Raw genomic sequence first — 25,393 nt, 5'->3', positions numbered from 1 at the left:
TAGTAGATCGTTTAGCTTAATTTCCCACTGTTCCTTTTTCTACCATAAAACCTTCCTTTTCACTTTTACTTTCTATTCTCCTATGTGCCATACGCTCCAGCCATATAAAATTATATCCACATTTCCTGAATACAGTGTGCTCTTTCATACTGCTGTTCATTTCCTCATACTCTTCCTTCTGCTTCAGATAGCTTTCCCTTCCTTCATCATCCAACAAACTCTTCCTTAATTTTCAGGATGCCCTTTTAAGTCCTTAGCTACACCAGACGTTGTCTCTTCTTGCTGTAGTCCAAACTCTTATATACAAAGTCATAACTGTTACTGTGTAGCGTAATTCATATTTCAGCATTTGTGCCTGACTCTTCCACCAAGTTGTGAACTCCTTGAGCGTAGTAGATGTTTCTGATTCATGTTTGTGTCCTTAAGTACCTGGCATGTAAGAAGCACTAACAATTGTCTTTTGATTGAACAGTGATTCTTAGTCCTGCAGAGATCGTATTATCAGATTTTCTTTCTTCTCTCCTTTCTTTCCCTCCTTCTCTTTTCTTTCTCCAACCCCTCTTTCACTGTTTTCCTTTTTCCCCTCCTCCCTCCTCAGTTTTGGTTTTTTTCTTCAATGATATGCAGAAGACAGGCAATTTTAAGTAGTGAGTGTTTGCCAGGGAAAAAGGTCATGAAATCTATCAATGGTTACTACTTCCTTGTTCTTACAGATTATCTGGGTGAGTTTATTTATGGTGGAACATCGTTTAGAAAGAGTCCTGATTTCATTAGAAACTTCTTCTTGCAATATCAGAGTCTATTAATAGCATTATATAACTGTATGCACATAGAAGAAACAAGGAACGGTGAGTCTATACAAGCTTGAAAATAAGAATTTGGCACAGAGACTTAAAATTCTACAGAGAACACCATGGCGCTTCCCAGATCTTTGCTTTGATACTCACCCTTTGTTTGTCAAGGACCTTGTTAAACGTATTGACTCAGAGTTGTTCACCATCAGTCATTCAGTATGAAGACCTTTCCTCTCATTTCTTTCCCTTCCTCTCACAGTAATAAAGGTATATGTAACTTACTTTAATAATATTTGACATGAGATTCCAGTTTTTTAAAAGATGATTCATAGACATGGTAAAACATTCAAATACTACAAAAGGGTATACAGTGACAATTTCCTGCACCAACCCACCCTCCAACCCCTCAGTTCCCCTTCCCACAGGCAGTTGCCTCTACCACTTTCTTGTGCATCCGTTCAGAGATATCCTCCCTCTCTGTGAGGAAAGAAACAAATACATGACACACCAGTGGACTGGTCAGATTAATCTGCTTTAGCCGTGTGTTTGGTGTTTGAGAGCTCTGCCTACTTGATTTTGTCCCTATAAGTTCACATTTTTTCCTTTATGATTGCATAAAAATAAAAATCACTTGTTGACCATGAGTTCATGGGCAGAAAATTTGTTATTTTAATAGTCACTTAAACCATGAAAAACATTAATTCTAAGACTCTGGAATTTGAAATAACTTTGCAGTGAGTGTTTTCAACCCAACAAAGCCAGTTCATTTGTCACATGGGATATAAAGAGAGAGGAAAGGAGCAGAGTTTGTGCTTTTGCTGAAATCTGAACACCTTGACTTAGCCGTAGAATTGTTCTTATATCTTTGCATCATGGGGTCAAAAAACAGATACCATTGGGAAAATCCCTTGAAATGTCTCTCTCTCTCCTCTTTAGCAAACAATGGGGAATACTAATCACGGAAAAGGTTTCATTGCCTAGATGGCAGCATCATGGCACCCAGTGTGTCACTTGTCTATTTCCTAAATGTAGATTAGTGTTCAGAATATATTAGGCATATGGGAGAACGACAGTCCTTTTGTGAAGTCGGTTTTATAGTAAAAACCTATAATTTTTTCTCCGGACAAAAGGTTTCAAGACGCTACCATGTATAGTTACATGGGTTCAGTACTTCAGTGAAATCCTACTTGAGACATTGTTTTCCTAGGCTCCAGGTGTTCTTTGGAAATAGATCTCATACTTCAGGCTGTAATTATATGCCTGAGGGCAAAGGATACTAATCTTTCACCTCCTTCTGCCACTCCATCTGCTTTGACAAAAATCTCTGTGGGGAGAAGTGGTGTTAGTGCTATATTTTGAGAACTTTACACATTTGTAATTTCATTGGAGGGGAAAAACAAACAAAAGCATTTCTGTGTTGACTTAGGAAAATGTTATATCCTGCAAGCTTGGGTTATTTTATCTATGTTTTGTTAACACACACGTATTTAACACATAGTGTTGTATAATAATGGAGGAAAACAGGAAGTACTTTGTTGATGCTTTGGAAACAAAGCCTAGTCTTGGGGCATATGATGAATTGTTCCCTCATAAGAATAGTTGTGTGAATACATTTGTTACTTAAGTGAGTGTGGTATTAGTTTAAAATTTTCCCATTTCAGTATGAAGAAATTCAAATTTATCTTTGAACTTGATATTAATAGTCTGTGGCCTATCACTTGTCACCATCTTTGATGAAAGGCAAATAAAAAATGTTGATATTTAGTTCAGGTTTAGACTGTGAAGTATTTTAGAACATGAAAGTGGCGTAAGATTCTACTTCTGAAAGCTTAAAATACATTATATCTTTTAACTTTAACTTCCTTGTTCTGACAAGGCAAGATGGTATATAAGAAAAACCCAAGTCTTTCTTTGAAAGGATTAACCCTCAGTTGTTGATAATGTCTACCTCACTGGGGTTTTGTATCGTTTCCTTAGCATTGGCAAAACAGCCTGATACTGCTGGATGAAAGACTGTTAAGTTAGTAAAGGTTTGGTAGTGTTGTTATGATTGTGCTGTTGCAAACCAGTGATCATTTTTTCATTGGTGACAGGAGGGGAAGCTGAGGAGAATCGCTACCTTGGTCTTAATCTCTCAGGTAGTGTAGTTTGAGGCTAGAACGCTTTATGAAGTGGGCCCCACCTTTAATATCTCAGCTGAAAATTAGTTGTTGCCTTTCTCTTAAACTATTCTGGTGTGTAACCAAGAAAAATGTGTATTTTTAAAGCAGGCTTTTGTGGTATGTGTGCGTGTGCGTGTGTGTGATATATAATCTAGTAGCATTGCACTTTACAGATACGGTTAACAGTGCAAGCAAGTCACAGATTGATTAAAACAATTCTTTGCATGACTTGGTTGTGACTAGAAAGGTGTAAAATCTATTGCAAAACAATAAAAAAATTTTTTTAACTGGGAATAAACAAAGATCATTGCTTCTAGATCTCACCTCCTAGTTCTTCAGGAAGTTCCCAGTTGCTTATTAACTGAGGGCTTAATTATGAAAGCTTTTCTGCAGTTTTGTGCATTTGCAGCCGTATGTGCAATTGGTTTTTTGCCAGCTCCATTTTTAAAACAGGCACTGAATGCCTTTGGATACATATGAGGATTTTTCACTTTGGTTTTGTGTCATCATTGTTTCTGTGCTGGAAAGTAGTTCACAAAAAATGATTGTGTGAGTGTGACTTGAAATAAAGTATACATTTATAATTTATGGACAAAAGAACGATCAGTTTTGGTGGGGGAGGGGTGTGACCTATGACCTATTTTTTTTTCCTATTTATTTTAGCAATGGCTTCTTATAGGGGATGTGATTGTGTTCTCTTAGAGGATGAATACACAAGTGGTGAGGTCTTCCTTAATTATCAAAGACATAAAGGGTCCTTCAAACTTCAACCTTTGGTGGAAAGCAAAAGAGGACTCTACCAGAGGATGGACTTGCATTTAAGGAACGTCATTCTTTCACGCAGATAGCTTAGTTCTATCTAATAATGATACTAATGGACATTGCAATTTGTTATAGGACAGTATATCCTCCAGGATACAACCTTAAAAATTTGCAGGCATGCTTAATCACCCTTTCCCCTAAAATAATCCTTGTGGATCTGCTGTCCAATGATTTACTGCAATTTTGTTTGAACTTGTGTGGGTTTATCAGCATTGGGAATAATGCATTTCATGTATTTCTATCTTTTGTGGAAAATATTCCTCTCTTTTACTTGTTGGGAATCTCTAGTCATTCTTTAATGCATCATTCATTTGATAGGCATTTCTTGAGCATTTACTATATGTCAGCACTTGGGCTGGGCCATGCCATGTTCATGGAATTGAATATGACATGGTAGCTGCTCTCTGAGAAGAGAATTATTATTTGTGGATGTAGTGGGTATTCTCCACCTCCCTTCCTTTTTCTTTCAAAGCAACAGATAATATTTACAATTATATTACCTTTCACATGATACTGTAGCATATCTTCACTGAGTCTTCCAGAAATTCTTTAGCAATGATAAGAGGTTATTGTTTGTAAAATGCTTTTTGTTTTTCAAACAACGTAATTACTTTGCCCTTCTATGTTTCTTGAAGTATCAGTATACTGTAATATCATCTGGGCTAGAAAATACAAACTTACCTAATAACAATGGAAAAGAAGTTTGTAAAATGAATTGACTAATTGCTGATCTGGAATCTAATCTTTGTCAGTAGAATTGAAATTAATTTTTGTCCCATTTAGATTCTGTTGACTTTTTTTTTTTTTTGCCCTTTTGGAATGATTATTTCTTTAACTGAGTTAAATAAACATACACAGAGATGATCCCATGCAAATGCATATGCAAACTGGATGTAGTATGATTTTAACTATAGATCTACTATATAATAAAAACCACAGTTTTTACTTGGTTGTGAGTATGCATAAAGATTAAATGTACTTATTGATCATTGCTTTGACAACAGCAGTGTTCAATTAGAATTCTCGGTATTCGCGTATAATTTATATAGAATTCTTTCCAAAGATTTTAATTCATTTACAGCCGCTATGAAGACTGGTATCTGGAGAAGGATTGTATTCCTTTCTTTATATGATAAGCTATTTTAATGTGACTGACATTTTTAAAAGCCACCCTTCTTTCATTTTCATTTTCCTTCAGATTTTCCTAGGAGACTATAGTGGGGGTGTGCAGAATAGCTAGGGAAGTTACTAAATCTTATTTATCCTTTTAATAGTTTTCAGCTAACATCTCCAAGATAGCATAATAAGAAACCAGATAAGAAACTACACGATTCTTTGATGACTTAAGAGATTCTTTTTAAAAAATAAATTGTAGCTTAAAATTTGTGAAAATTTCTCTCATAGGACTTTCTATATTGTAGTATATTGAGTTTTCCGAGCATGGTCCTGTATAAACACTTACTTTGATACTTAGAATGTTATTACATTTTTAAAAGATCAGTCATCCTAGTTATCTCAGCACCTTAATTCATAAGGCAAAGCTGTCATCATATTCTTTATAATCTTTATAAAATTTTAGGGATGTACCATAAAGATATTCCATAGTAGTCTGTGCTGTTCCACAATAGAACACAGTGAAAGTGTTAATAGGTAACATTTATTGAGCCCCCACTATTTTGAAGCATTTCTTCTTCAATGTGAGTCTTGCTCACATTGAACTCACAATGTGAGTGGTGCTCTTGTTATTTTCATAGTACAGATAGGGAAACAGGGGCTTAGAAAAGTTAAATAACTTGTTTAGAATCACACAGCTAGTAGGCCCCTGATCAAGGTCTGACTTCCTCTAAAACCTGTGGTTTTAACCTCTATACTGCTGCCCTAATCAGCAGTTACAGTGATGGTGCTGATTAATCTGATTTAGTCACACTTATTGGAATGTTATATATCCCAGAGTGGCTTGGCTTGGAGTAAAGAGTGAAAGTTTTCTTTGGAGGCCTGGAAACTTTTTACACATATCTTAAAATAGCTGAGGATAATTCGCTCTAGCATCACTGCCCAATATAGACAAATAAATCCTGGTAACATTGAGGTGGGTATTTACAGCTTACGCCATCTCACAGTGAATTTGTTCTTAATGTATTTTAATTTATTCTGTTAACTAACAGGAGGGAAGAATAATAAAAAGCCTGGATTCCAGTTCTGGCTACACCACTTATTAGCTTTGGAACCTTGAACAAAGGTGCTTAACCTCTCTGGACCTCCATTTCCATATGTATAAGGATACCTCTTTTTTCATGATTGTTCTGAGTTGCTGTAAATGAAATAGTTATCTTAAATGCTAAACATAGTACCTTGAAGATAATGAGAGTACCATATATGATAATAGCTATTATTACTGTACTGTTATCATTTTCATTATTGATGTAGAACAACAAGAGTAGGGAATAAATTTAAAAAACAACAACAACAAAACTTGCTTTGCAAAATTGAGCCCTTTGGAAACCAGCAGTTTGGTGATAAGCATTCAGATGGACTAATGAGAACTACCCTTACTTTAAAAACATAATCCTGAAGTTCAGGGTTTTTGAGTACAAGCCACTTGTTCTTCTTGCTTGGTACTTGCAATAAGCCTTTCTCTGCTCAAACAAATAAACCCCCAAAAATGTTATAGTCCTAGCAATCTGTCAATTTATTTAAGTTAAAAGAGTTCTAGGGACTTCCCTGGTGGCCCAGTGGGTAAGACTCCATGCTCCCAGTGCCAGGGGCCTGGGTTCAATCCCTGGTCAGGAAACTAGATCCCACATGCATGCAACTTAAGATTTCACATGCTGCAACTAAGAAGTCCTCATGCCACAACTAAGAGTCCACAATGCTGCAACTAAGAGTACGCATTGCCACAACTAAGAAAAATAAAATAGAAGGAGTTCTATTATGAGTATAAGTATACATGTTTCTACTTTTAGATGTGTCTATATATATGTGTGTGTGTGTGTGTATATATATATATATATATATATATAGTTTTTTGGAGAAAAGAGTATACGTATGCATCTATTTAAATCTAGACTAATTTAGCATTGAGTGTTTGGTTAGGGGTCTTATGCTTATTTCCCTAGTTCAACTGAGTTTATTTTCATCATTGAGTTGTGGAGGAAAATAATGTTATGTTTCCGTAATACTACACTTATCTATTCCAAAGACTGAAATATTGTTTGAAGACATCATTTATTCAGAATTTTAGTAAAAATTTACAGATATTTTAATAATTTTTTAAATGTTTTTAAAACAAACCTTTGAACATAAGAACTTAATTTTTGCCTGAGTCCAGTTTCCCACCTTATAAATGTGAAATAAGCAAAGACAGAACCAGTCATCAGCAAAAACAGAAAAATATATGTTTTCAGAATATGGTGTCCACTCTATATCAGGAATATAAATAAGATAATCATTTTTCTGAAAAGAAGTTGGAGGAGGAGAGGAGAAAAGAGAACAACCTAAATTCATTGATAATTACTTGTGTTTTTCTCCTCCTTTCCACACATACTTTTAAGTGGTTCAACTCTGCCTTATCTTGAAGCATTTCTTAAAAATCGAAGGTATGTTTTTTTTTTTTTGCGGTACGCGGGCCTCTCACTGTTGTGGCCTCTCCCGTTGCGGAGCACAGGCTCTGGAAGCGCAGGCTTAGCGGCCATGGCTCACGGGCCTGGCCGCTCCGCGGCATATGGGATCTTCCCGGACCGGGGCACAAACCCGTGTCCCCTGCATCGGCAGGCAGACTCTCAACCACTGTGCCACCAGGGAAGCCCTCAAAGGTATGTTTGAAAGGAGACAAAATTACTCTTTGGGAAATGTATTTTCAAAAAATTAATTTTATTTATTTTAAAATATTCTTAGTTTGATATGAGTATTTTCTGAGATGTTCTAAATTTTTACTCATGCTAGGAAATGGCTGGTATAGGGTTATAAGCAAGCTATTCAAGTTTGGGCCTGTGTCATATAAAGGCCTTACCACTGTGTTACAGGAAGCATCTGCTTAGAAGAATTTGAGGCTACATTCCTGGGCCAGACATCCAGGGATACTCTGTGCTTTGCAAGGTTTTGTTGTAAGGGTTCTGCTTCACGTTTTGAACTAGTAGTTGCAGTGTTATCATTTTATCCTTTGAACCTTGCAAATCTAAAAGATTTGCAGTAGTGTGAACTGGCAGACCATCCAGGTCTTTCCATTTCTTAATAAAGTCATTCACTGCTCCCTTAATTTGTAAGAAGAACTTTCCAATAATAGTTGTTTGTTTGTTTTTCTGTTTTTTGTGGGGGTTTTGCTGCGTCGGGTCTTAGTTGCAGCAGGCAGCCTCTTCGTTGTGGTGCAAGGGCTCCAGAGCGCATGGGCTCTGTAGTCTGCGGCAGGCGGGCTCTCTAGTTGAGGTGCGAGGGCTCAGCAGTTGCGGCGTGTGGGCCCAGCTGCCCCGCGGCATGTGGGATCTTAGTTCCCTGACCAGGGATCAAACTCGCATCCCCCACACTGCAAGGTGGACTCCCAACCACTGGACCACCGGGAAGCCCCACAATAATAGTTTATTTTAAGAGGTCTACTTGGTACATAAGCTCTGGCAAAAATTCAGCAATCTGCTGTAAATCCAATGCCCAGAAGATATTCTCACCAGACTCTTGCCCTTTTGAGAATATGAAGAAAATTAGCTCTTACTATTGAGAAATGTTGTTGAAATGTAGAAATTTCTCCAAAACCCACTAAGTGTTAAAAGTAGAATAGCTTGATAATATTTCAACCTAGAAAACCTAGAATAATATGCTTAAATTTCCTGCTACAACCTGTATCTTGGGCATTTTCTTCCTTTAAAGGTATTCATTTCTTAATGCAAAGCATGAGTTTAAAAAAAGTGTGTCAATTAGATCTTTGACAAAGTAATTGGATTTTCCATTTACTCATACTTCAGTTTTACGAGTGCTTTATTTTTCACTTCGCTCTGATCTTTAGCTGACTACTTGACAAGAGCTTTGTTTTTTATCCTTGCCTTTACCACCTCATTCTTCTTTTTCCCCTTGGCTCTGGTAGCCAGTGATTTGTTAGTTCATTTATTCAAAAGTGTTTATGAAGCAGCTACTGTGTGTCAGAGAATGTGTTTAGGTGCTAGATATAGAACAGTGCCCTCACAGATTTAACGTAGCAGAGAGGAGAGACGAGCACTTGAATCAAATAAGTGGTTATAAAAACAACCTAAATCACCATCAGTAGGGGAAGGGTTAAATAGATTATGATGTCTCCATGAAGTGAATATTTTGTAGCTATTAATAAATAGGCATATATATTACATTTCTAGAAAAGTGCATAAGACACTGTCAACAGTGTTTGCCTCTGTTGAGGGTCCATGGGGACTAGACTTATTCATTGTATACAATGTTGTACCTTAAGAAAGAAACAAACCTCTAGGGACTTCCCTGGTGGTCCAGCAGTTAAGACTCTATGCTCCCAGTGCAGGGGGCCTGGGTTTGATACCTGGTCAGGGAACTAAGATCCCATATACCACAACTACTGAGCCCATGTGCCGCAACTACTGAGCCTGCACACCACAACTACTGAGCCCACATGCCACAACAAAGAGCCCACACACTGCAACAAAAGCCTGCGTGCCACAGCGAAGGCCCAGCAGAGCCACAATAAATAAATAAATAATAAAAAATTAAAACAAAAAAACAAGAACCTCTGTATAAAAAAAAAAGAAACCTCTATTCATGTATTATGTTTTCAGTGAAACTCTAAGTAAAATTTAAAGAAAATTCAGCAGTACACTGAATAAGCAATTACATTAACAGGGGTGCTGTTGTCACATTTGAAGTGAGCAAGGACAACTGTCACTCTAGATTGTTCTGTTTTTGGCTGCTGGATGATGAAAGAATGGTCTGGTTTACACTTTATTTCACTTGTCAAAATAAACATGGTCACAGGTTTCCTTGGAGAATTGAGCCTGAGACCTATTTTGTGTTGATATCACAGTACCTTAGAGCTGAATTTCAATACAGATTTTCCCATGTGATTATTCTGTTAAAACTGATGTTGTTGCTTGACCCTTCTACGCCTTCTTGGGTTCCATTTCGAATTTTTACACACTAGCTAAAATGAATAAGTATAACCACAGGAAGCAGTTCATTTGCATAAAATGATATTTTCTCTTGATAGGTCTCTTCCATCTGTCTAATTTGACAAAGCTCTTGGCAAAGCTTGACATTTGAATAAATGTAATTACTTTTTGTGCTTTTGCTGGGAATATTTTAGTTCCATGAGTGGCCACTTAAAATTCTAACTGAAAAAAAAAAACAAATAAAAAATGAGCGTCTCTGAGTTACTCAGTGTAATGCCAATTTTCAGCCAGTTTAGTTCATATTTATAAATGGTCCAAATTTATGGTAGTCTTAGTAGTTAATTGGCAGGATGCCAATAATATACAGTCTCTTTATAGATTGCTTTTTTAAAAAATTGTTTTTACTGGGTGAAATGATCTTAGCTATTCTAGTCCTCTATAGTAATGACTAAAAGTTTAGGTAGTTGATGAACAGCTATGTTGATTAATCTCTTCTAAATAAAAGATATTTTACTTGATATTTTTATAGCAATATTCTTTTTTTACTTTTTAAAAAACTTAATTATATATATAATTGAGTATAGTTGATTTAAAAAATTGTGTTAGTTTCAAGTATACAGCAAAGAGATTCAGTTTTATATATGTGTGTGTATATATATATACCCACACACATATATTTACATATATATATTCTTTTTCAGATTCTTTTCCATTATATGTTACTACAAGATATTGAATATAGTTCCTTGTGCTATACAGTAGGTCCTTGTTGTTTATCTGTTTTATATATAGTAGTGTGTATATGTTAATCCCAAACTCTCAATTTATCTCCCCCTCCCCCTCCTCCACACCTTCCCTTTGGGAACCATAAGTTTGTTTTCTATGTCTATGAGTCTATTTCTGTTTCATAAATAAGTTCATTTATATAATGCTTTAGATTCCACGTATACGTGTTATCATATATTTGTCTTTTTCTGTCTGACTTACTTCACTTAAGAATCTCTAGGTCCATCCATGTTGCTGCAAATGGCATTATTTCATTCCTTTTTATGGGTGAGTAAAATTCCCTTGTATATATGTACCACATCTTCTTTATCCATTCATCTGTCAATGGACATTTAGGTTGCTTCCATGACCGATTGTAAATAGTGCTGCAGTGAACATTGGGGTGCATGTGTCTTTTTGAATTATGGTTTTCTCTGGGTATATGCCCAGTAGTGGGATTGCTGGGTCATATGGTAATTCTATTTTTCGTTTTCTAAGGAACCTCCATGCTATCCTCCATAGTGGCTATATCAATTTACATTCCCACCAACAGTGCAAGAGGGTTCCCTTTTCTCCACACCCTCCAGCATTTATTATTTGTAGACTTGATGATGACCATTCTGACCTGTGTGAGGTGATACCTCATTGTAGTTTTGATTTGCACTTCTCTAATAATTAGTTGTGATGAGTATCTTTTCATTTGCCTGTTGGCCACCTGCAAGCCAACAAGAGGGGCCTCAGAAGAAACCAGACCTGTCAACACTTTGAGTTTGGATTTTTAGCTTCATAACTATGGAAATATAATTTTATTTTGTTTAAGCTACCAGCTTATGGTATTTTGTTATGGCAACCCTAGCAAACTAATACAGCATATGAGAGTTCCAATTTCTCTATATCTTCACTAACATTCAATGTCTTTTTTTTATATTTATTTTATTTATTTATCTATTTTTTATTTTTGGCTGCGTCAGGTCTTAGTTGTGGCATGCGGGGTCTTTGTTGAGGCGTGTGGGATCTTTTTGTTGGGGCGTGGGCTCTTCGTTGTGGCCCGGACTTCTCGCTAGTTGTGGCATGTGGGTTTTTTTCTCTCTCTAGTCGTGGCACACGGGCTCCAGGGTGCGTGGGCTCTGTAGTTTGCGGCACACGAGCTCTCTCGTTGAGGCGCATGAGCTCAGTAGTTGTGGAATGTGGGCTTAGTTGCCCCACAGCATGTGAGATCTTAGTTTCCTGAACAGGGATTGAACCCATGTCCCCTGCATTGGAAGGCAGATTCTTTAACACTGGACCACCAGGGAAGTCCCCTATGTCTTACTTTTAATTATTATCATTCTAATAGGTAAGAAATGGTATCTATCTCTGTTTTAATTTGAATATCCTGGCAACTAAAATTTTAAAGTTGATCACTTCTCAGGATTATTAATCATTAAAATTCTCATCTGTGAATTGCTAGTTCATATATTTTGTACATTTTTCTATTAGATTGTCTTTTTCTTATAGATTTGAAGGAGTTCTTTACATAATCTAGGTAACAATTTAGATACTTTCCATTATCCTCTCTCCATTGGTGAGTTGCCTATAAACTTTATTGCATACAAATTCCTGTTCCTATTTAAGGCAGTTAGATTTATCAATCTCTCTTTTTATAGTTTGGGCTTTTAAAATCTTGTTTAAGAAATTCACCTCTTTTCCAAGGTCATGAGGAATATAAAATTTCTTCTAAAATTTAAAATTTTTGATTGTCTGATTATTTAATTTTCACATTTGCCAAGTAGGAAGCCAGCTGTCTAAGCAAGCACTTATTGACTACTTTATCTTACCCTAATAATTTAGAATGATAACCTCCATCATATATTTTGGGATGTTTCTGGTTGCTTTATTCTTTGGTTCCATTAATTGATCTGACCTTATGCCAGTACCACACTAAAGTTATGTTTAGTTATCTGATTGGGCAGATCCTCCCTCCTGTTTATTATTTTGCAAATTTTCTAGTCTGTTTGAGGATTTTGGTCTTTCATTTGAATCTTAGGATCGCCTTGTCATTCAATTAAAAAATCCTTTTGTAATTTTTGTTAGAATTATATCCAGTCAATTTGGGGAATGGTTAATTCTTCAGAAAATGTATGATTTTTCTCATACAAATCTTGTTATTTGTTTAGATTTATTCCTTAGTACTTTATCACTTTGTTATTGCTATTTTAAATGTGATTTTTAAAAAAGATACATTTTGTAATTCTTGTTGTTTAGGAACGTTAAACTAATTTTTATATATCTTAATACTGTATCTAGAAATTTCCCTGAACTCTTAATGCGATTAGTTTGTGGATTATATTGGATTTTCTACACTAAAGACCATATCATCTGTGAATAACAACAGTTGTTTCTTCCTTTCCTTTGTTTGTAAGTCTTACATTTTCTTACTGCCTTGGCTAAGACTTCCAGCACAGTGGTGAACAGAGCAGTGATGGCAGACATTTTTTCTGTTGTTCTTAACTTTAAAAGGAATACTTCTAATTATTTGATCCATGGAATGTGATTTTTACTAGGGATTTTTTGCTATATATTCCTTATCAACTAGGTATTCTTGGAATAAAGTCATTTTTTAAAACATTGCTGTCTTTATTAATATATCACTTAGGATTTTAAAAATAAGTTTTTAATTGAATTGGTCTTTAATTTTCCTTTTCTTGACCTTTACGCTATTTTTCTATCAATCTTATACTAATTTCAGGAATGGAATTTTGGAACTTCATTTCTTTATATTCCCTAGGAAAAAATTCAGATAGCTGTCTTATGAGCATTTGTGAAACTCATGTATAAAAACGCCTGATCCTAGAGTTTTTTTAAATTAAATAGGTTTTTGATTACTGATTCAATTTCTGTTTCTTTTTGAATCTATTTTGGTAATTCAATTGCCTCTGGAAGTTATTTATTTCTTCCATATTTTAAAATTAAGTGCCTGAAAATATTCATAGTATTTTGTGATGAGTTTTAAAATTCTTTACCTGTGCTTATGATTCTCTTTTGATTCCTAATATTGTTTATTTGTGCCTAGGTTCTTTTTCTTAAATTAATATCTTTAACTGTTCCAATGTTCATGGCAAAATCATTGAAAGTATTGATATTTAAGAAAGGCAACCTGTTTTAAATGAATTATTAAATATATTTCTGATGACAAAAGTTTAATTTCTCTGAGAGAGCTGTATAATCACTACACTTAGGCTACAAATTCAGTGTTTTTTCATATTCTGACTGCAAAGCAGGAATTTACTGGTTTTCATATTTTTGGACAGATCTGCTGAATTCCCTGAAGAGTGGGGCTTATGTTTGTGTATTAGACGGGCAACTTCATATTTGAATGAAGATTTTCTTCAAATGTCTTATTCAGGAGAATTTGATAATTTTTAAAATGTACATCATGTCAGAAAAACTGAACATGTAGGCATTTTTTTTAATAGGGAATGAGGATTATCTACAAGAAACCCTGTTTCATATTCCATGACATTAAATAGAAGCAATGAACCAGGCCAGCCACACAGTATACTTTTCTTCCATTTCCCTGATGACTAATGATGTTTAACATCTTTTAATGTGCTTATTTGCTATTCTAATTTTTTTTTGTATGCAGAGTATCTATTCAAATCTCTCTGTCCATTTTTTTTGTTTTTTGCGGTACGCGGGCCTCTCACTGTTGTGGCCTCTCCCATTGCGGAGCACAGGCTCTGGACACGCAGGCTCAGCGGCCATGGCTTACGGGCCCAGCCGCTCCGCGGCATGTGGGATCTTCCGGGACCGGGACACGAACCCATGTCCCCTGCATTGGCAGGCGGACTCTCAACCACTGCTCCACCAGGGAAGCACTCTTTGTCCATTTTTGTTTTTATTTTTGTTTTGCTTGGATTGTGTTCTGATGATTGGATCCTTTATATAGTTTAGACACAAATCCTTTAACAGATACAGGATTTGCAGCTATTTTCTTCTAGTCTGTGTCATGTCTTTCCATTGTCTTAAGAGTGTCTTTCTAAATAAAGAGCTTTCAATTTCAGTGAAGTCTAATTTATCAATTTTTTCTTTTATGGATCATGCGTTTGGTGTCATATGTAAGAAAACTTTGCCTAACTGATGATCATAAAGGTATATATCTTTTTTTCTTCCAGAAGTTTTATTGTTGTAAAAGGTATCCTTTCTCCACTGAATTACCTTTGTGACTTTGTAAAAATCAGTTTTACATATATGTATGGTCCTATTCCTGGACTCTATTTTGTTTCATTGATCTCTGTTTATCTTTATGCCAGTAGCTCACCATCTTGATTATTGTAACTTTACTGTAGGTCTTGATATCAGATGATGTTAGTCTTTCAGTTTTCTTAGTCTTTTTCAGATTTGTTTTGACTGCTTTAGGTGTTTGCATTTCCATATGAAGTTTTGAATTGGCCTGTCAATTTCTAAGCAAAGTTTATAATTTTCAGTTTGTAGGTTTTATACCTCTTTTACTGAGTCATATTTCATTTTTTCATGGTTCTTACACTATGGTTAAGTAATAATGTGTTTTGACATGTCAATTTCCCATTGTTTTTTCCTAGAATGTAGAAATACATTGAATTTTATATGTTGATTTTGTATTCTGCAGATTTTTAAAACTCCATCAGATTTTCTACTTGGGACTTATAAACTTCATGAATTTAGATGTTCAGATCACTCACCAGAGTTGGGAATTATTTTTAAAGTAAGACTTCTTCCCCTTTCTCCTTTTCTTTTCCTTCTAGGACTCCAATAATCGTAGATTGTTTTGCTTGTGGAATTTCATAAATTCCCTTAATCTTTCTTCACTCTTTTTCTTTCTGCTCCTCTGACTGGATAATTTCAAATGAGCTGTATTCAGGTTCACTAATTCTTTCTTCTCCTTGGTCAGGTCTGCTATTGAAGCTTTTTGTTGAATTCTTTAGTCATTGTATTTTTCAGGTCTAGGATTCCTGTTGTTTCTGTTTTGTTATGGTTTCTATTTGTTGAATTTACAATTTCGTTACATGCATTGTTTTCCTAATTTTTATTAGCTGTGTATCTATGTTTTCTCATAGTTTTCTGAATTTCTTTAAGAGGGCCATTCTAAATTCTTCGTTAAACACTTGATAGATCTCCATTTCCTTAGGTATAGTTATTGTAGCTTTATTAGTTTCCTTTGATCGTGTTATGTTTACCTGATTCCTCATGATCTTTCTATCCTTGTGTGGATATCTGCTCCTTTGAGAAAGTGATCTCTTTTACAGCCTTTACAGATTTGCTTCAGCAGGGAAAGGCCTTTACCGGACAGCTCAGCTTGGGGTTCTGGATGGGCAGCTGGTAGCAGCCTTGGACAAGCCATGCTTACTCTCAGGGTCTCTAGTTAGATGGGGCTACTGCACGTGCTCTGAGGTTGGGGAGCCAGAGGGCTGTCATTTTTCTGAATTTGGGTAGGCCTCATGGCTGGGCTTCACATTCAAACAGAACTGCTGGCTAGGATCTGTGTTCAGGCAGGGATATTTGCTGGGCTCTGCAGTCACCTGCTCAGGCAGGGTTTCAGGCCGTGTTCTCTGGCCTGGTGTTCAGGGAGTGCTGCTGGTTGCATTCTGGGAATGGGCAGGGCCGCACGCTGGGCTCCACATTCATCCATCGTTGGGTGGAGCCTCAAGCTGTGTCCCCCTGGTTTGATGGTGCCATTGGCTGGACTCTACATTCAGTCAAAGCCATACACAGGACTTTGTGATCAGATGGGAACTCAGGCCATACTCCTTGATCAGATTGGGACCACAGGCTCTGCCCCAAAATTGGGTGGGTCTGCAGGCTATGCTTAGCAACTGGGTGGGCTGTAGGCTATGATGTGCTGCTGTACAGCACTGTAGACTGGGCTCCACACAGTCAGGCCAGGCTTCAAAGCTGCTGAGGGTCACTGTTTGGGCTTCCTCAGTCAGACAGAACCAGTGGTCATGCTCTGCAGTTGGGCAAGGCTGCTGGCTTGGCTCTCTGCCTGAACGGGCTTGTAGAATGGACTCTAGAGCTGACCAGGGTCTCTGGCTGAGCAACCTGGTGAGGCTGGAGACTATGTTCAATAGTATGCTTCTGGCTCGGCTCCTTGTTTGAGCAGGCCTGTAGAATGGGCTCTGTGTCTGCCTTAAATCCCTGGCCAGACTTCCTGGTCAGGTTGGCTGTAGGCTAGTCTTGGCAGTTGGGTGTGGCTACCGACTTGCTTTCCTCCTAAGAAGGCCGTAGGATGTACTGCATGGCAGCCCGCAACTGCCTGGCATCTTTGGCCAGTCTTCACTGTTGGGTGGGGTTGGAGGCTATGCTCAGCAGTTGGGTGTGGCCAGTGACTTGCTTCCTTGCTTGGGTGGGCCGTAGGATGTGCTGGGTGACTGCCTAGCATCTCAGGACAGTCTTCCTGCTTAAGTGGGGTTGGAGGCTATGCCTAGCAGTTGGGTGGGGCTGCTGACTTACTTCCCTGTATAGGGAGAGTACTAGAATTTGGTCCTCCACCAAGATAGCACTCTGGTTGGGGACCCAATAAGGCAGAAATGCCAGCCAGATTCCCTGACCAGCTGGGGTCACGGGCTCAGCTCTGCAAATGGTCAGAGTCGCTGGATGGGATCTCCGCTCAGGCCCAACCACTAGCAGGAATGCAGTCTGCCAGGATTCGCACACTCATTGCTGTGAGCCCCTTTCCCCTTCTCTAACTGATTGCCGTGATAATCCCTGTGAGTGCTTAAGTGGGCCTCCTGTTGCCGAAAGTTCAGCTTCTCTGTACACCGGTGCCGAACTGAATCTCGTAGACAGAGTTTTGGGTGAAGTAGAAAAGGATAGCTTTATTACTTTGCCAGGCACAGGGGAACACAGCAGGTTACTGCTTTGAAAAACAATGTGGCCCAACTTGAAGAGGATACTGAGAAGTTATATAGTAATGGTTTAAAGAGGGCATGATCAGCACGTGGACATTATTCTGATGGGTTGGTGGTGGGGTGAGTAGGAGTCAGCATCATCAACCTTCAGGTTCCAGCTGGTCTAGGGTCTGCATGCTTGTGGACAACATACCATTGTTAATCTTAACTTCTCCCACCTGGAGGGGGTTTCAGTATCTGCAAAACAACTCAAAGACATTGTTTTGTGTATCCCTTGATAGGGAACCAGGACCTTGCCCCCAAGGTTGCACTGTTGTTTCTCTTGACTGTTTGTTTCTCCCTGGTCTTGCATCCCCTCCCATCCCTAGTTAACAACTGCCTGAATCTGCCTGTTGGAACTCAAGGAATGTCATGGAAGCTGATGAAGGCTATTGATTGTCATCAAAGAAATGGGGGGCACAGAAAAGCTTTGTGTCCAGGAGCTCCACAGGACCCTGCTCGGTATCACTCCCAGGAAGTATCTGGAATGCTGGGGGAGCTTCATGTCCTCTTGCACTCCCCTTTCCCCACAGGAGAAACTTTAGGCCCAGGGGATCCCCTCAATGCAGCACTGAACTGACCTTGGTGGGGGGGCTATGGTCAAAGTGAAAACACTCCTCTTACCCTTCTCATGCTGTTTTTCTCAGATTTTGTGGTCGAAAGGGATGCTTCAGACTCACCTCTTTGTTCTGGGATCTTCAGAAAGGAATCTTGTCTATGGATAGTTGCTAGTTTCCCTTTCCCTGAGAGGGACTGAACTCAGGAACCACATATTTTGCCATCCATCTTTCTCCTGGTTCCAGTTTTATTAAACCATTGTTTCATACAATTTATCTGGGTTTTCAGTTGTTTCAGGCTTAATGGTAAATCTGATCTCTGTTATTTCATCTTGGCCAGAAGACATTCTATATATCTTTTTGCACAATGAATATAATAAAACATTCAATTACCTAAATATTCAGATAAAGAGACTGTTCTTGCAGATTGACTTTTTTCTTTATGGGGTTTGGAAAGAATAGGCCTTTCCAATAGTCCTTATTCTGTACATTTTTTACATTGACTTCTCTATTACTTTCCTTTACCTATAGTTTATCCACAGTTGGATTAGATTATTGCATCACTAATAATCTAATGAATTATTAGAAATCACTAATTCATTTCTATTTTATTAGAATTAGATTGGCATTAGTACTTAATGGAACTCTGCTGAAAAGACCTTACGCTATTTCTTCATGCCTATTTTCCCCTAACGTTATTCCATCAACGTATGAAGAAATGAGATAAAAAGGAGGACCTAGACATATCTTTCTATTGTGAAATTTTGTATCACTAAAGTATATTTTGAAAAGGAAATGCTTATCCTATGGTATATTCCTGCTAAAATATTGAATAAATTACAAGGGGTGGTACTTTTATTTTGTTTGAAATTATTTCCTAAAACCCAGCCATCTAATTCAGAAAGTAAAAGCCAAGTTCTAAAAACTATATACCAGGAAATGCCTCATTTATGAATGTATACATATTTGTGCTCATAAACTGGGTAATTGTGCACCTACCAACTCTCTTCATTTTATCATTATTCTGTTGTTTGTATACAAATGAAGGCTTTTTAAATTCAAATTCTGTAGCCTGGAAAACTCATGCTTAGAGGATGGCTATCTTTCCTGCTAACGTTCAGTGTTAGTGCATACAAGTTCATGTGAAATTATAGAATACCTTATTTACTCTGATATAACTGTAACAGGAGCTTTTTACTAAACATGCATTCTGAAGTGGTCAAGTAATTAACAGTTAATTTGGCTTCATCTGTTATATAAAAATGCTAGAAAAGGTATTAAAAATTTCATGTCTTTTTTTTAATTTTATTTTTTTATACAGCAGGTTCTTATTAGTTGTCTATTTTATACATATTAGTGTATATTTGTCAATCCCAATCTCCCAGTTCATCCCCCCACCCCCACCACCACATCCCCCCACCCCCACCCCCACTTTCCCCCCTTGTGGTCCATATGTTTGTTCTCTACATCTGTGTCTCTATTTCTGCCTTGCAAACTGGTTCACCTGTACCATTTCTCTAGATTCCACATATATGCGCTAATATATATTTGTTTTTCTCTTTCTGACTTACTCTGTATGACAGTCTCTAGGTCCATCCATGTCTCTACAAATGGCCGAACTTCATTCCTTTTTATAGCTGAGTAATATTCCATAGTATATGTGTACCACATCTTTATCCATTCGTCTGTCGATGGGCATTTAGGTTGCTTCCGTGACCTGGCTATTGTAAGTAGTGCTGCATTGAACTTTGGGGTGCATGTGTCTTTTTGAATTTATGGTTTACTCTGGGTATATGCCCAGTAGTGGGACTGCTGGGTCATATGGTAATTCTATTTTTAATTTTTTATGGAAAGTCCATACTGTTCTCCGTAGTGGCTGTGTCAACTTACATGCCAACGAACAGTGTGAGAAGTTTTCCTCTTCTCCAACCTGCTCCAGCATTTGTTGTTTGTAGATTTTCTGATGATGCTCATTTTAACCAGTGTGAGGTGATACCTCACTGTAGTTTTGATTTGCATTTCTCTAATAATTGGTGATGTTGAGCAGCTTTTCATGTGCCTCTTGGCCATCTGTGTGTCTTCTTTGGAGAAATGTCTGTTTAGGTCTCCTGCCCATATTTTGATTGGGTTGTTTCTTTTTTTGATATTGAGCTGTATGAGCTGCTTGTATATTTTGGAGATTAATCCTTTGTCCGTTGATTCATTTGCATATATTATCTCCCATTCTGAGGGTTGTCTTTTTGTCTTGTTTATAGTTTCCTTTGCTGTGCAAAAGCTTTTAAGTTTCATTAGGTCCCATTTGTTTATTTTTGGTTTTATTTCCATTACTCTAGGAGGTGGGTCAAAAAAGATATTGCTGTGATGTATGTCAAAGAGTGTTCTTCCTATGTTTTGCTCTAAGAGTTTTATAGTGTCTGGTCTTAACATTTAGGTCTTTAATCCATTTTGAGTTTATTTTTGTGAATGGTGTTAGGGAGTGTTCTAATTTGATTCTTTTACAGGTAGCTGTCCAGTTTTCCCAGCATCACTTATTGAAGAGACTGTCTTTTCTCCAATGTATATCCTTGCCTCCTTTGTCATAGATTAGTTGACCATAGGTGCGTGGGTTTATCTCTGGGCTTCCTATCCTGTTCCATTGATCTATGTTTCTGTTTTTGTGCCAGTACCATACTGTCTTCATTACTATAGCTTTGTAGTATAGTCTGAAGTCAGGGAGTCTGATTCCTCCAACTCCGTGTTTTTCCCTCAAGATTGCTTTGGGTATTTGGGGTCTTTTGTGTCTCCATACAAATATTAAGATTTTTTTGTTCTAGTTCTGTAAAAAATGCCATTGGTGATTTGATACGGATGACATTGAATCTGTAGATTGCTTTGGGTAGTATAGTCATTTTCACAATATTGATTCTTCCAATCCAAGAATATGGTATATCTCTCCATCTGTTTGTGTCATCTTTGATTTCTTTCATCAGTGTCTTATAGTTTTCTGAGTACAGGTCTTTTACCTCCTTAGGTAGGTTTACTCCTAGTTATTTTATTCTTTTTGTTGCAGTGGTAAATGGGAGTGTTTCCTTAATTTCTCTTTCTGATCTTTTGTTCTTAGTGTATAGGAATGCAAGAGATTTCTATGCATTAATTTTGTATCCTTAACTTTACCAGTTCATTGGTGAGCTCTAGTCATTTTCTCGTGGCATCTTTAGGATTATCTATGTGTAAGTATTATGTCATCTGCAAACAGTGACAGTTTTACTTCTTTTCCAATTTGTATTCCATTTATTTCTTTTTCTTCTCTGACTGCTGTGGTTAAGACTTCCAAAACTATGTTGGATAATAGTGGCGAGAGTGGACATCCTTGTCTTGTTCTTGATCTTAGAGGAAATGCTTTCAGTTTTTCACCATTGAGAATGGTGTTTGCTGTGGGTTTGTCGTATATGGCCTTTATGATGTTGAGGTAGGTTCCCTCTGTGCCCACTTTCTGGCGGGTTTTTATCATAAATGTGTGTGGAATTTTATCAAAAGCTTTTTCTGCATCTATTGAGATGAACATATTGTTTTCATTCTTCAATTTGTTAACGTGGTGTATCACACTGATTGATTTGCGTATATTTAGGAATCCTTGCATCCCTGGGATAAATCTCTCTTGATCATGGTTTATGACCCTTTTAATGTGTTGTTGGATTCTGTTTGCTAGTATTTTGTTGAGGATTTTTGCATCTATATTCATCAGTGATATTGTTCTGTAATTTTCTTTTTTATAGTATCCCTGTCTGGTTTTGGTATCAGGGTGATGGTGGCCTCATAGAATGAGTTTGGGAGTGTTCCTTCCTCTGCAATATTTTGGAAGAGTTTGAGAAGGATGAGTGTTAGCTGTTCTCTAAGTGTTTGATAGTATTCACCTGTAAAGCAGTCTGGTCCTGGACTTTTGTTTGTTGGAAGATTTTTAATCACAGTTTCAATTTCATTACTTGTGATTGGTCTGTTCATATTTTCTATTTCTTCCTGGTTCAGTTTTGGAAGGTTATACCTTTCTAAGAATTTGTCCATTTCTTAAGGTTTTCCTTTTTCATGACTACCATTTTCAAGTTGTCTTTGGCATAGAGTTGCTTATAGTAGTCTCTTATGATCTTTTGTTTTTCTGCGGTGTCTGTTTTAACGTCTCCATTTTCATTTCTAATTTTATTGATTTCAGTCCTCTCCCTCTTTTTCTTGATGAGTCTGGCTAAAGGTTTATCAATTTTGTTCATTTTCTTAAAGAACCAGCTTTTAAGTTTTATTGATCTTTGCTATTGTTTTCTTCATTTATATTTCATTTATTTCTCCTCTGATCTTTATGATTTCTTTCCTTCTGCTAACTTCAGTTTTGTTTGTTCTTCTTTCTCTAGTTCCTTTAGGTGTAAGATTAGATTGTTTATTAGAGATTTTTCTTGTTTCTTGAGGTAATATTGTATTGCTCTGAACTTCCCTCTTAGAACTGCTTTTGCTGCATCCCACAAGTTTTGGATTGTCATGTTTTTGTTGTCATTTGTCTCTAGGAATTTTTGATTTTCTCTTTGATTCCTTTCATGATCTCTTGGTTATTTAGTAACGTATTCTTTAGCCTCCATGTGTTTGTGTTTTTTTTCCCCTGTAATTGATTTCTAATCTCATAGCGTTGTGGTCAGAAAAGATGCTTGATATGATTTCAGTTTTCTTAACTGTACTGAGGCTTGAATTGTGACCCAAGATGTGATCTATCCTGAAGAATGTTCCATGTGCATTTGAGAAGAAAGTGTAATCTGCTGTTTTCGGATAGAATGTCCTTTAACTATCATTGAAATGTATTTGGTCTGTTGTGTCATTTAAAGCTTGTCTTTCCTTATTAATTTTCTGTCTGGTTGATCTTCCAATGGTGTAAGTGAGGCATTAAAGTCCCCCACTATTACAGTGTTACTGTCTATTTTCTCTTTTATAGCTGTTAGCATTTGCCTTATGTATTGAGGTGCTCCTATGTTGGGTGCATATATATTTATCATTGTTATATCTTCTTCTTGGATGGATCCCTTCATCATTATGTAGTGTCTTTCCTTGTTTCTTGTAACATTCATTATTTCAAAGTCTATTTTATCTGATATGAGTATTGCCACTCTAGCTTTCTTTTGATTTCCATTTGTATGGAATACCTTTTTCCATCCCCTCACTTTCAGTCTGTATGTGTCCCTAGGTCTGAAGTGGGTCTCTTGTAGACAGCATATGTATGGGTCTCGTTTTTGTATCCATTCAGCAAACCTGTGTCTTTCAGTTGGAGCATTGACTCCATTCACATTTAAGGTAATTATCGATATATATGTTCCTATTACCATTTTCTTAATTGTTTTGGATTTCTTTTTGTAGGTCCTTTTCTTCTCTTGTGTTTCCCACTTAGAGAAGTTCCTTTAGCATTTGCTGCCGAGCTGGTTTGGTGGTGCTGAATTCTCTTAGCTTTTGCTTGTTTATAAATCTTTTGGTTTCTCCGTCGAATCTGAATGAGATCCTTGCCAGGTAGATTAATCTTGGTTGTAGGTTCTTCCCTTTCATCACTTTTAATATATTGTGCCACTCCCTCTTCAAATATTTTCTCGGGTCCTTTTCCTCTCTCTTCTCCTTTTGTGACCCCTATTATATGAATGTTTATTTGTTTAATGTTGTCCCGGAGCTCTCTTAGGCTGTCTTCGTTTCTTTTCATTCGTTTTTCTTTATTCTGTTCCATGGCAGTGAATTGTACCATTCTGTCTTCCAGGTCACTCATCCGTTCTTCTGCTTCATTTATTCTGCTATTGATTCCCTCTAGTGTATTCTTCATTTCCGTTATTGTATTGTTCATCTCTGTGTGTTGGTTATTTAATTCTTCTAGGTGTTTGTTCTTTAATTCTTCTAGGTCTTTGTTAAACATTTCTTGCATCTTCTCGATCTTTGCCTCCATTCTTTTTCCAAGGTCCTGGATCATCCTCCCTATCACTATTCTGAATTCTTTTTCTGGAAGCTTGCCTATCTCCACTTCATTTAATTGTTTTTCTGGGGTTTTATCTTGTTCCTTCATTGGGTACATATCCCTCTGCCTTTTTATTTTGTCTATCTTTCTGGGAATGTGGTTTTCATTCCACAGTCTGCAGGATTGTAGTTCTTCTTGCTTCTGCTGTCTGCCCTCCTTGTATTAGTTTTCTCCTCAGGTTGATAGCTAAGTTTAAGTTCTGCCAAGTATAATTTAGAAATTGTTTCCCAAAAGTGATTGTGATGGTAAGAATAGATATCCCAGGCATTTTGATATTACAGCTCATCTGTAGAATTACTGACCCCAGATACAATATTCCTGTTAAGCTTTATTGACAGACACTGTGCTTTGTACTTTTAGAGGCAGTTTCTCATTCAAATAGATTTTGGAAGAAAAATCAGCCATTATTTAATCTTCTTAATATTTTTTCAAAAGTATATATGTAGGGCTTCCCTGGTGGCGCAGTGGTTGAGAGTCCGCCTGCCGATGCAGGGGACACGGATTCGTGCCCCGGTGTGCGAAGATCCTGCATGCCATGGAGCGGCTGGGCCCGTGGGCTATGGCCGCTGAGCCTGCGTATCTGGAGCCAGTTCTCCACAACGGGAGAGGCCACAACAGTGAGAGGCCCGCGTACCGCAAAAAGAAAAGAAGAAAGTATATATGTATATGTATGCATGTATGTAAATATGTGTATATGTATTAGTTTCCTATTGCTGCTGTAACACATACAATAAACTCTGTGGCTTAAAACAATAAATGGAAATTTATTCTTTTACAGTTTGGGAGGGTAGACGTCTGAAATGAGTTTCACTGGGTCAAAACCAAGGTGTCAGTGGGGCCACATTCACTAGAGAAGCTCTAGGGGAGAATCTGTTTCTTTGCCTTTTCCAGCTTCTAAAGATGCCTTCCTTGCATTTTTTGGTCATGACCCCTTCCTCCACCTTCAAAACTAATTAACCCCATCACCTCCTCCTCTTTTATAATAAAATTTCCTTCTACTCCCCTCTTATAAGAACAACTGTGGTTACAATTATGGCCCATCTGGGTAATCCAGGGCTGTCTCCCTATCTCAGTGTCCTTAACTTAATCACACATATAAGGATTCTTTTGTCACCTAAGGTAGCATTACAGGTTACAGGATTAGGATGTGGATATCTTTTATGGCCATAATGGAGTACAGAATACTGCCAAAAGTCACATAAAAATAAAATATGTTAGAAACAAGGACAGTTTGGAAAGAAGCTGTACAGGTTGATAATATAAGCAAGGGATCCTGGTGTTCCTCTGCT

At 37.2% G+C, this 25,393-nt stretch overlaps 1 protein-coding gene across 7 annotated transcripts in view; it reads left to right on the top strand.

Moving 5' to 3' along the window:
• The window catches only part of FUT8 (fucosyltransferase 8), a 314,298-nt gene that overhangs the window by 180,998 nt on the left and 107,907 nt on the right, over positions 1–25,393 (top strand). The gene's annotated exons all lie outside the window — the stretch shown is intronic.

Source organism: Lagenorhynchus albirostris, chromosome 1, assembly GCF_949774975.1.
Source record: "Lagenorhynchus albirostris chromosome 1, mLagAlb1.1, whole genome shotgun sequence".
Classification (NCBI taxonomy): Eukaryota; Metazoa; Chordata; class Mammalia; order Artiodactyla; family Delphinidae; genus Lagenorhynchus; species Lagenorhynchus albirostris.
This window is presented reverse-complemented; position numbering and strand designations above follow the sequence as displayed.